The sequence below is a fragment of the Vombatus ursinus genome, unplaced genomic scaffold (assembly GCF_900497805.2).
Source record: "Vombatus ursinus unplaced genomic scaffold, bare-nosed wombat genome assembly UNPS02014945.1, whole genome shotgun sequence".
NCBI lineage: Eukaryota > Metazoa > Chordata > Mammalia > Diprotodontia > Vombatidae > Vombatus > Vombatus ursinus.
This window is the reverse complement of record NW_020954723.1, coordinates 12607687-12616692: the sequence shown is the minus strand read 5'-3', so window position 1 is coordinate 12616692 and position 9006 is coordinate 12607687. Positions and strand designations below refer to the sequence as shown.

Below are 9006 nucleotides of genomic sequence, written 5' to 3'. Positions count from 1 at the left end.
GACGATAGTGAGGTTCAAGAGTCAATTACTTCTTCCCACTCCCACTTTCTTATTTATATAGATGTCTACTTGTATACTTTCATTATATAAAATCATTTTCCCTATCCTTCCTTTCCCTTCCACCACCCATTTGTATTCCTCTTCTTCTCTCTTTACATTTTTTTTTAAATAATCAAGACTTAACAGAACCACTCCCAGGCTTTGTCTAATTGGATTACCCTCACTTGTGGAAGGAATTTCTGGGCTGGTCCTACTATTGCTTTCTTGGGGATATTAAGTGTTGTGTTATTCCAGGATCTTGAGACAGGCTGAGGACCTATACATTTTTCAGACCTGATCTCATCCCCAGTGTCGACAGACCTTCCTGATTGTTTCTCTATAAATAATAATGATAATCATAAACTAATATTTCTGTAGTGTTGTGCTAAGCACTTTATAATTATTATTTCATTTGAACTTAACAATAACCCTAGGAGGTAGATGCTATTATCCCCATTTTACAGCTGAGGAAACCGAGTCAAACAAAGGCTAAGGTTCATAGTCACACAGCTAGTAAGTATCTGAGGCCAGCTTTGAACTCAGGTCTTCCTCACTCCAGACCTAGCACTCTGTTCTATTGAACTACCTATCTGCCAGCAAAGAAAAAGAACTAGACGCACTACAGCTTTTTCTGGATTTCTAAATTAGAATGTGGTCAGGTCATTTTCTATATATGTCCAGTGGAGTATATAGGAGAGCTAACCATTTTGCTTCCCAATACGCTAATAACTTCTTCCCCTCCCCTCCCTTATTATCATTTTAATTAATGATATTTATTTCACAGATATGGCTTGTTCGAGATACAGTGCATAATGAAGAAAAACAGCCTTTAAAGTAGTTTTACACCATTTTACAATAGAAAAGTGGTCAAAAGATGTTAACAGTTTGTAAAAGAAGAAATTACAACTATGAACTGCTCTCTGTAAATTTGTTCAAATTCACTAATAATCTGAAAACTGAAAATTAAAGAAGTTTTACTTCATCAAATTAACCAAGTTGGGAAAATTTAATGTTGGAAAAAACGTGTGGTAATTCATTACTGGTTGGCGCTATGAATTGGTCAAACATTCTGGGAAACAATTGTGTATTATGCAAGAAAAGCTGGCAAATTGTTGAATCCCTTTGACACAGAGATCCTGCTACTGGATTTATGGCTCAAAGAGATTAATGACACAAACAAAAGATCCATATGTAAAATATATTCATTGCAGCCTTTTTTTTTCCTATGTGTGATAGCCAAACCTGGAAATGGAATGTGTGTACAGTACAATAAGAGAATGTCCAAACAAACTGGGGGATATGAATATGATGAAATACTATTTCATTTCAAGTAATAAAAAATATGAAGGATTAAGAGAATTATGGGAAGACTTGTATGAAATGATCCGGCGTGGAGAAAGCAGAGCCAAAAGAACAATAAACATTAAAAGACTACAACAGTATAATGACAAATACTGAAAGAAACAAAATTCAGTTCAAGTAACTATGCTACCAAAATTAAAATGCACATCTTTTCAGTTAGTGATCAGTAAACTATAATGTGGAAAGTGACATACACTATCTGTCTCAATCACGTTATTAGGCTATCTTGCTTAACTGTATTTAAGGAATGTATTCTGTTTATATGAGTATTTTCTGGGAAAGGCCTGCTGTGTTAAAACAAAATGTACCAGCTTAAAATAATAAGTTTATCATCTACATAGATTCTTAACCTGAGATTCACATACCACCGAAGGGGCCACATGTACATACATCAGGGGTTCTGACAGATCTTTTATTACTTCAAACTGAAATTAAGCATTTCCTCCAATTATGTTTTCTCTTTAACACAAAACAAAACAAAACAACAACAACTACAACCACAACAACATCCTGAAGAGTCCATGAAACTAGATTCCAAACATCCTGCAAAACATACACACAAAAAGGGTAACAATCCATAACATAAAATAATATGACTAGTAGTAACATAAGAAATGCTTTGATATAGCTCCATAATTCTGATATAGTTGGATTCATATTAATTGATTTTTCTTTCTTTTGAAATTTCCTTCTAATAACTGAGAACTTCTGGTAGAAGAAAACTTTCCAGAAAGTTCAGTCTTCAATAGATTACTGTCTAATAGTAATGAAATCATTTATTTCCTCTAAAAACAAATTGAGAGCAGTTTTGCTTCCTTGATATTATTGAAACCGAATTTTAAATGAATTAAACTACTACATGCTAGGCCCAGCTTTCTAATCAATAATCTGTAGTACTTTGCACAGATCATTAATCTCTCCTGCCTCAGTTATGCTATCTGTATTATCAGTTGGACATAGACTAAATATGATTTCTCAAGTATCTTGTAATTTTAAAAGGCTGTTATTTAAAACCAACAGTCCTCTAATTATTTTTTTGCAGAGCCATCCAGTCACCAAAATCAAATATTTAAGAAACAAAATTGCTGACATTTTTTTCCCTAGGACTCATGTCTGGCCTTGTGTTGGTTGTTGCCAAATAGATACAAATTCAGAGTTCCTATTGACTTCAAAGAGAGTTTAGTGTTTAAGATTACCTCAGTGGGGCATAGAGCATGAGAAAAATATGTAGGTGAGTCAGAAAAATTTTCCAACATCTGTTGAAACATCCAGTTTGGGAGCACTCTGGCATCATATCCTAAATACCAGATCTCAGCAGCTGAAAACACAAAAGCTCTGAAGCCCTGCTTGATTAAAAATCCAATTTTTGTCTATAGTGCAAAATTAAATCCTAATGAATGATGTCCTCTCTGGGAAAAGTGAAACAAAATAATTCCAAGTCAAGAAGTATCATACTTTGGCTTAGTGATCTGCCTGATTCTCTCCTTCTGCTCGAAAGGCATGGAATTATGTCCCTTGACTTGACTGACGGGCCATCAAACCAACTTATTTCTGGTTCTCGTGTCCCATGAATTTTAAGTGTTAGAAATAATGAGAACACCACAGCTCTGGTTAAAAAAAAAAAAGTGGAAAATTGGGATCAGAGGGGTTCTTCATCATGAAATAACCAAAGTTGTCATGAGTGACTTGTGCTTCATCTATTTCTTCCCTCTCTGTTTTCTGACCTTTGTCATCTATTTTGTCTGGGTTTAGGTTACTTAGAACCATGTAGTTCAGAACTGGATAGGACCTTAGCAATCATCTAGTTACACCTCCTCATTATGCAGATGTGGAAGAGTGGTGAAAGGAATTTAACAAATTCATACAGGAAGAAAAGAGCAGAATTAGGATTCAAATCTAGGCCTTTTGGTTCCAATTTGACTATCTTTTGACCTAAACCTATAAAACTCATCTCTTTTGGATTTAGTTTATATTTTGATTTCTGCCAAAATATTGTGTGCTCTTGATTCTTTTTTTTTCTTTCTTTTTCTTTTTTTTTGGTTATTAAATAACTTCCTTTATGGCTCAGGCTCCAAGATGACTGTAACGATACAACAGTCTTATTCCAGAAATGGAGCTGACCTCTACAATCTGTGAAGGGAGTTCATTGTGCATTTGTGTTTTGTACAATTCAATTTAACATGAATTTATTAAATCTAAACTATGTGCAAGTGTACAAGACACTGATTATGGAGGAGGATGTCGTTTATGTAGTGGGGGAGGGGGCAATACCCAGAGTGGAGAATCCCTGCCCTGATGCTCTTGGTTGCACAACCAAGAGGTTGGACTTGAGCTTAGGTTTTTATGAATCCACAGCAAAGTAATCTGCCTTCCAAGCCCACCAGTCAGCTGGGACTCCTTGCACCAAGGTCACTTATTAGAGTTTACCTGCTAAATACAATGGCCTTTTCCTTGCTAGTTGCCCTCTCTGCAGATTTTGACACTCTCAGCCATCGCCTACTTTGACCTGCCTTTCTAATTAGTTGCCAAAGCCTGTTGATTATAGTTCAAAATATCTTTCATATCCCTCCCCTTCTCCTTATTCAAAAGGTCAGTGACCTAGTTGTTCATTCTCAGAGAGGATTGATGACATCATGAGGAGGATGTCTTAACTTGCTAGTGAATTTGATATGAGTGGGACACAGTTGTGCAGAATCATCAACCTCACTCTCTCCTCCAGAGTCACTTAAGTCCAGTGGCAAGATAAAGGTCAAAGGGGAGGGGCCATGCACACTTTGGAAAGTTTGGAAGCACAGGGCAGCGGCATGGAACATGGGGCCAGTGGCTCCGTGGGGCCGTAGCCTTCCTTCAAGGAGGAGCTGCTCTGCGCCATCTGCTACGACCCGTTCGTTCTGAGACGCGGTGACTGCGCTGCGGCCACAGCTTCTGCTGGGCTTGCATGGGCCATGCTGGGAACTGCCGGAAGCGCCCGCCTGCCCTGTGTGCAAGGAGCGGGAGGCCCTGGCTGGGCTGCGCACCAACCACAAGCTCAACAACCTGGTGGAGAAGCTGCTGCGCAAGGAGGCCTGCCCGGCCCGCCCACGGGCGGGGGGTGGGGGGCACCCCGCTTCTGCCGCCTGCACCACGGCCAGCTCAGCCTCTTCTGCCTGGACTACAAGGAGCTGCTGTGCAGCTCGTGCCAGGGCGACCCGCGGCACCAGGGCGACCAGTGGCACCAGGACCACCACGTGTAGCCAGTGCAGGGCACGGCCTGCAACTAAAGGAGAAGGCCAAAGCTTTCTGAGCCATGCGCCCTTCTTACAAGGCCATTGGCAAGCGTAATCAGGTGGAAGCTGCATGACTTCAGGGCAGGATCCTGCAGGAGTCTGAGAAACTCAGAGAGTCCTTGAGAGTGGAAGAGCGGGCGGCCCTGGACGCAGTGGCTGAGGAGGCTGGGCAGAAACTGAGGCACGTAGAAGAAAAAACGAAACTGTTGGCAGAAGGGACTGAGGCCTTGGCTCACGAGATCGGGTGGCTCCAGATAGAGATAAAGGAAGATGATATCTCCTTTCTCCTGAAACACAAGAGCCATAAACGTAGGCTTTCTTGCACCACTGAGCCAGAGCTCATCCAACCAGGAATGCTTATCACAATGTTAGCAAGTACCTGGACTCCCTGCAGTACCATGCCTGGAAGAAGATGCTGAGCAGTATCGAATCTGTGCCCTTCAGTTTTGACCCCAACACAGCAGCGCCGGCTGGCTCTCCGTCTCTGATGACCTCACCAGGATCACCAATCGTAGCTATCGGGTCCAACTGGAGAACCCTGAGTGCTTCTTGTCCTCCCTGCTTGCTGGGCTCCCAAGCCTTCTATTCTCCCATGGCTCCCACTCTTGGGAGGTTGATTTGGGTGGGCTCCATAACTGGCGGGTGGGTGTAGCTCTGAGTCGTCGAGAGTCTGGTGGAGATGGACACTCGCACAGTTGCTACCATGATGCCCACTCAGGCTTCTGGTGCATCTGCCACACCCGAGGAGTGGACGGAAATCACTGTGTGGCATCCTTCAGCTTCACCCCAGGACCTTGTGCTGCCTCAGCTCCTGCTTGTAGGGCTGGAGTGTGAGGAGGGGGAGAGGCAGTCTCACCTCAACACCTTCAATGGCTTCTTTGGGGAGGTGCGGCCTTATTTCTTTATAGGGAGTACATAGGTAGACATTCCCCCTGAGCCTCTGTGCCTCTGTCCACTCCATATCCAGGTCAAGGAAGAACTCTAAGGCTGAGGGCCTTGCAGTTAAGTTTTTCCCTTCTCTGATACAATGCCCCTCCTTCCCACTCTCCCCATTGCCCTTTCCCTGGTATTCCTGTTCCTTCTCTACCTGTCTTCTACCTGCCCCATCTTATCCCTGAAACACTGGTTCTAAGTCATAGAGCCTGTGTTCAAATCCCGGCTCCACCACTTACCACCTGTGTGACCTTGGGAAAGTCACTTCTCCTCTACTGGTCTTGGTTCCATCATTTTTTATTTTATTTTATTATTTTTTTTTTTTAGAGACTAAGCCTCCCTATCTCACCCAAGCCAGAAGTGCAGTAGGTACACCGATGCCCACCACAAATGCTGATAGGTACAAAAGCTTTAACCTGCCCCATTTTTCTGACCTGGGTCAGTTCGCCTTTCCTTAAGCAGCCTGGTTTCTCCCTCTCATTCTCTGGGGCTCCCCCTATTGATGTTAGACTTAGCATAGCCACCCGTCTGCTTTAGCCCCACTGCAGCCCAGAACCCTCATATTCCAGCAACCCACTAGCCTCACCCTTCCTCAGTAGCGGATTATAGGTATGAGCTGCCACTCAGCAGCCCCCTCATCCATAAGATAAGGGATTTAGAATACATGACTTTCAAGGTCCTTTATATCTCCAAGAGAGTTTGTGATCCTGGGATCCCTTCACAGTTTGGTCACCAGATTTCCCAACTTGTTCTGTGTGTGATAGGGTCATAGAATCTAGAACCAGAAGAGACCCCGGAGACCATCCAGTCCAACTCCATCATCTTACAGAGGGAGGTGAAGTGACTTGTCCAAGGTCACTCATGTAGTAATTGGCAGAACTGAGAGCTAAGCCTATGTCTAGATAGACTGTGAAAGATTAAAGGGCAGGAGAGCAGATAAGTTAAGAAGAAACCTGAGTGTCTGACCTATGCTGGGCTGCTGCTGACCCAGCAACTTAAAGGGCCTCTTTTTAATTAAATTTTATTTTATTTTCACAAAGATTTGCCTTTACTTCCTCCCTTCCTTCCTCCCTCCCCCCACTGAGAAATCAAGGAAAGTAAAGCGCTTATTAAAAACATGCACAGTCAAGCAAAGCAAATCCCCACATTGGCCATGTCCCCAGAATAGATCTGTGTTTTCACTCCTGAGTCCATCACCTCTGTCAGGAGGTGAGTAGCACGTTTCATCGTGAGTCCTCTGGCATTCTGGTTGGTTAATGTGTTCACCTAAGTAGGACCGTTCCTTCTCTTTCTTTTCATCATCCCTTACTCAGTACCTAAAGAAAGTTGCTGCAGGCCAGTTCTCAGCCCCCTTTTTGCATTTCCTCCTTGCTCTTAATTTTAGCTCATCTATGAGCATGCCCTGATTTACACCATAACACGTTGCCCAAAACCATGTCATAAAGAGGATGGTTGGAACATCACCCATGTCTGTATAAGAATGACATCCTAACTACAGGGTGTGTTATTCACCATAGACTCAGTATCAGACAAATCATGGAAATAACCAGCAGGATGTCTTATGGGTTAAAACCTACATGAACCTCTACAATCATATTCTAAATCCTCAAAAATGGGTATAGATGTGCTGTTCACATTGATTAAAGCACCCCAACGTACCGTGAGGTATACATGCTGCATGTGAAAATAAAATTACTGTATCACAGATTGGACCTATGATGATGAAAATAAGCATTGGATATTTAATTGCCTGAGAAAAGTTAAAGATCAAGATGATTGGCCCACTGCCCTAGTAGTGCCCAAATTCTACAACCTAGATTGCTGCCCTCCAGCTTGGACTTGTATAAGATAAAGACCACATCTATGATTTCATTAATTTGGAAAACATCCATCAATGAAGGCTGAACTTTTATCTGCAATTTATAATCTTAGAAAGTTGCCTAGAGCCCTGAGGAGTTAAGTTGCATACCCATGGTCACACTTCCTCAGAAAAGAGACGAGTCCAGGTCTTACTGGTCTTGAAGTGAGCTCTTCAGGCTGTACTTCTGAGTTTCCTCCTGGACTTTTTTTCTAATACTCTAGAAACCTTTCCTTCATGGACATTCATTCTAGCCCTGGACTTCCCACATTAAAAGTATCCTTGACCCTACAGCCCCTCCATCTGGTTGACTAGTTCCCTCCAGTGTGTCCATTTTAAGGAAGGCTGTGCCATCAGAACAAAACTTGGATGTGTCCTACCAAGCTTGAAGGATTTGGCCTGGCCTTTGACTTTTTGTCCTCTGAGGACCAGCCTCATCAAGATCAAAGAGAGCACATGAGGTTTATGTTAACCACAGCATGATGCCAGGAAGTCCAGGAATGACTGTTTTTATTTTTCTTTAGGCTGCATCCCCAACTCTCCTTCAAGACTTTGAAATAATAAGGATTTGGGAGAGCTGAGAAATATTTGCAGACAATAAAGAAAAAAACAATAGAAAAGAAAAAAAAATGACGTGAATAAATGAGAAAGTGGAAATTAAGGAAGTAGAAGTTTTCTAGTTATAAAACAGGGTAAGTTGCCCAAGGCACCCAGCCATCATGTTCTGAGGTTGACAAAGAATAGTGGCAATTGGTTTTGTTTCTAAACACTGTGCAGCAGAGGGTGCATAGAGAGCAGTATAGAGAATGGTACAAATGATACCTAGTGATTTGTTCCGTGATGGCCTGACTGAACTCACATTTGCCGCTTTATCTAAAGATGGCAGAAAATTACATGCAACCAGTAGATATCATGATCTTAGAGGGTGCACCAATGTTTACCAGAATTTGGTGTCTAAAGATCTTATCCTAAAAGGTATCCTTGGAGCAAGAAACCTGAAGGAGACATGAAGTTTTATTTTGTTTTGTTTTGTTTTCCCACAGATGGAATAGAGAAGTAAGGGGCAGAATATACCTGACTGATGGTAGTTCAGAAGAGAAAAGGCTTGTAAGCCCAATCCATGAGAGAGAAAAAAAGGATGGAAACCCCACCTTCTCAGGTCCAGAAATAACAAAAGTAGGACTAGGGACTAGAATAGATGCCTTATTGCTAGTAATTGAATAATCCAAAGAATTCTAAGGAAGAATCCAAAGAAGGCTAAAATCAAAATGACAATCTTTCTGGTTTATCATCCCATTGATAACATACTTTGATAATTCAGTGGTTTGTGTTTTTTTGACACTATCTGTGATAGGGTAATAAAGAAAGATAGAACATTTATTTAGTTTCTTTTTTTAATTCAGTAGAATATTTATTAACCATTTACTATGTGCCAGGCACTCTGCTTAGTGTTGGGGATATAAATACAAAAGACATCTCTATTCTCTATTCTCAATGATCATACATTCTGATAGAAGACAGTACACAAAGGAATCTTTAAACTGGGTG

At 41.7% G+C, this 9006-nt stretch overlaps 1 pseudogene; it reads left to right on the top strand.

Annotated features, from left to right (window-relative positions):
- The first annotated feature begins 4205 nt into the window (after nucleotides 1–4205).
- LOC114030014 lies at nucleotides 4206–5652 on the top strand (annotated as a pseudogene).
- Nucleotides 5653–9006: the final 3354 nt, after the last annotated feature.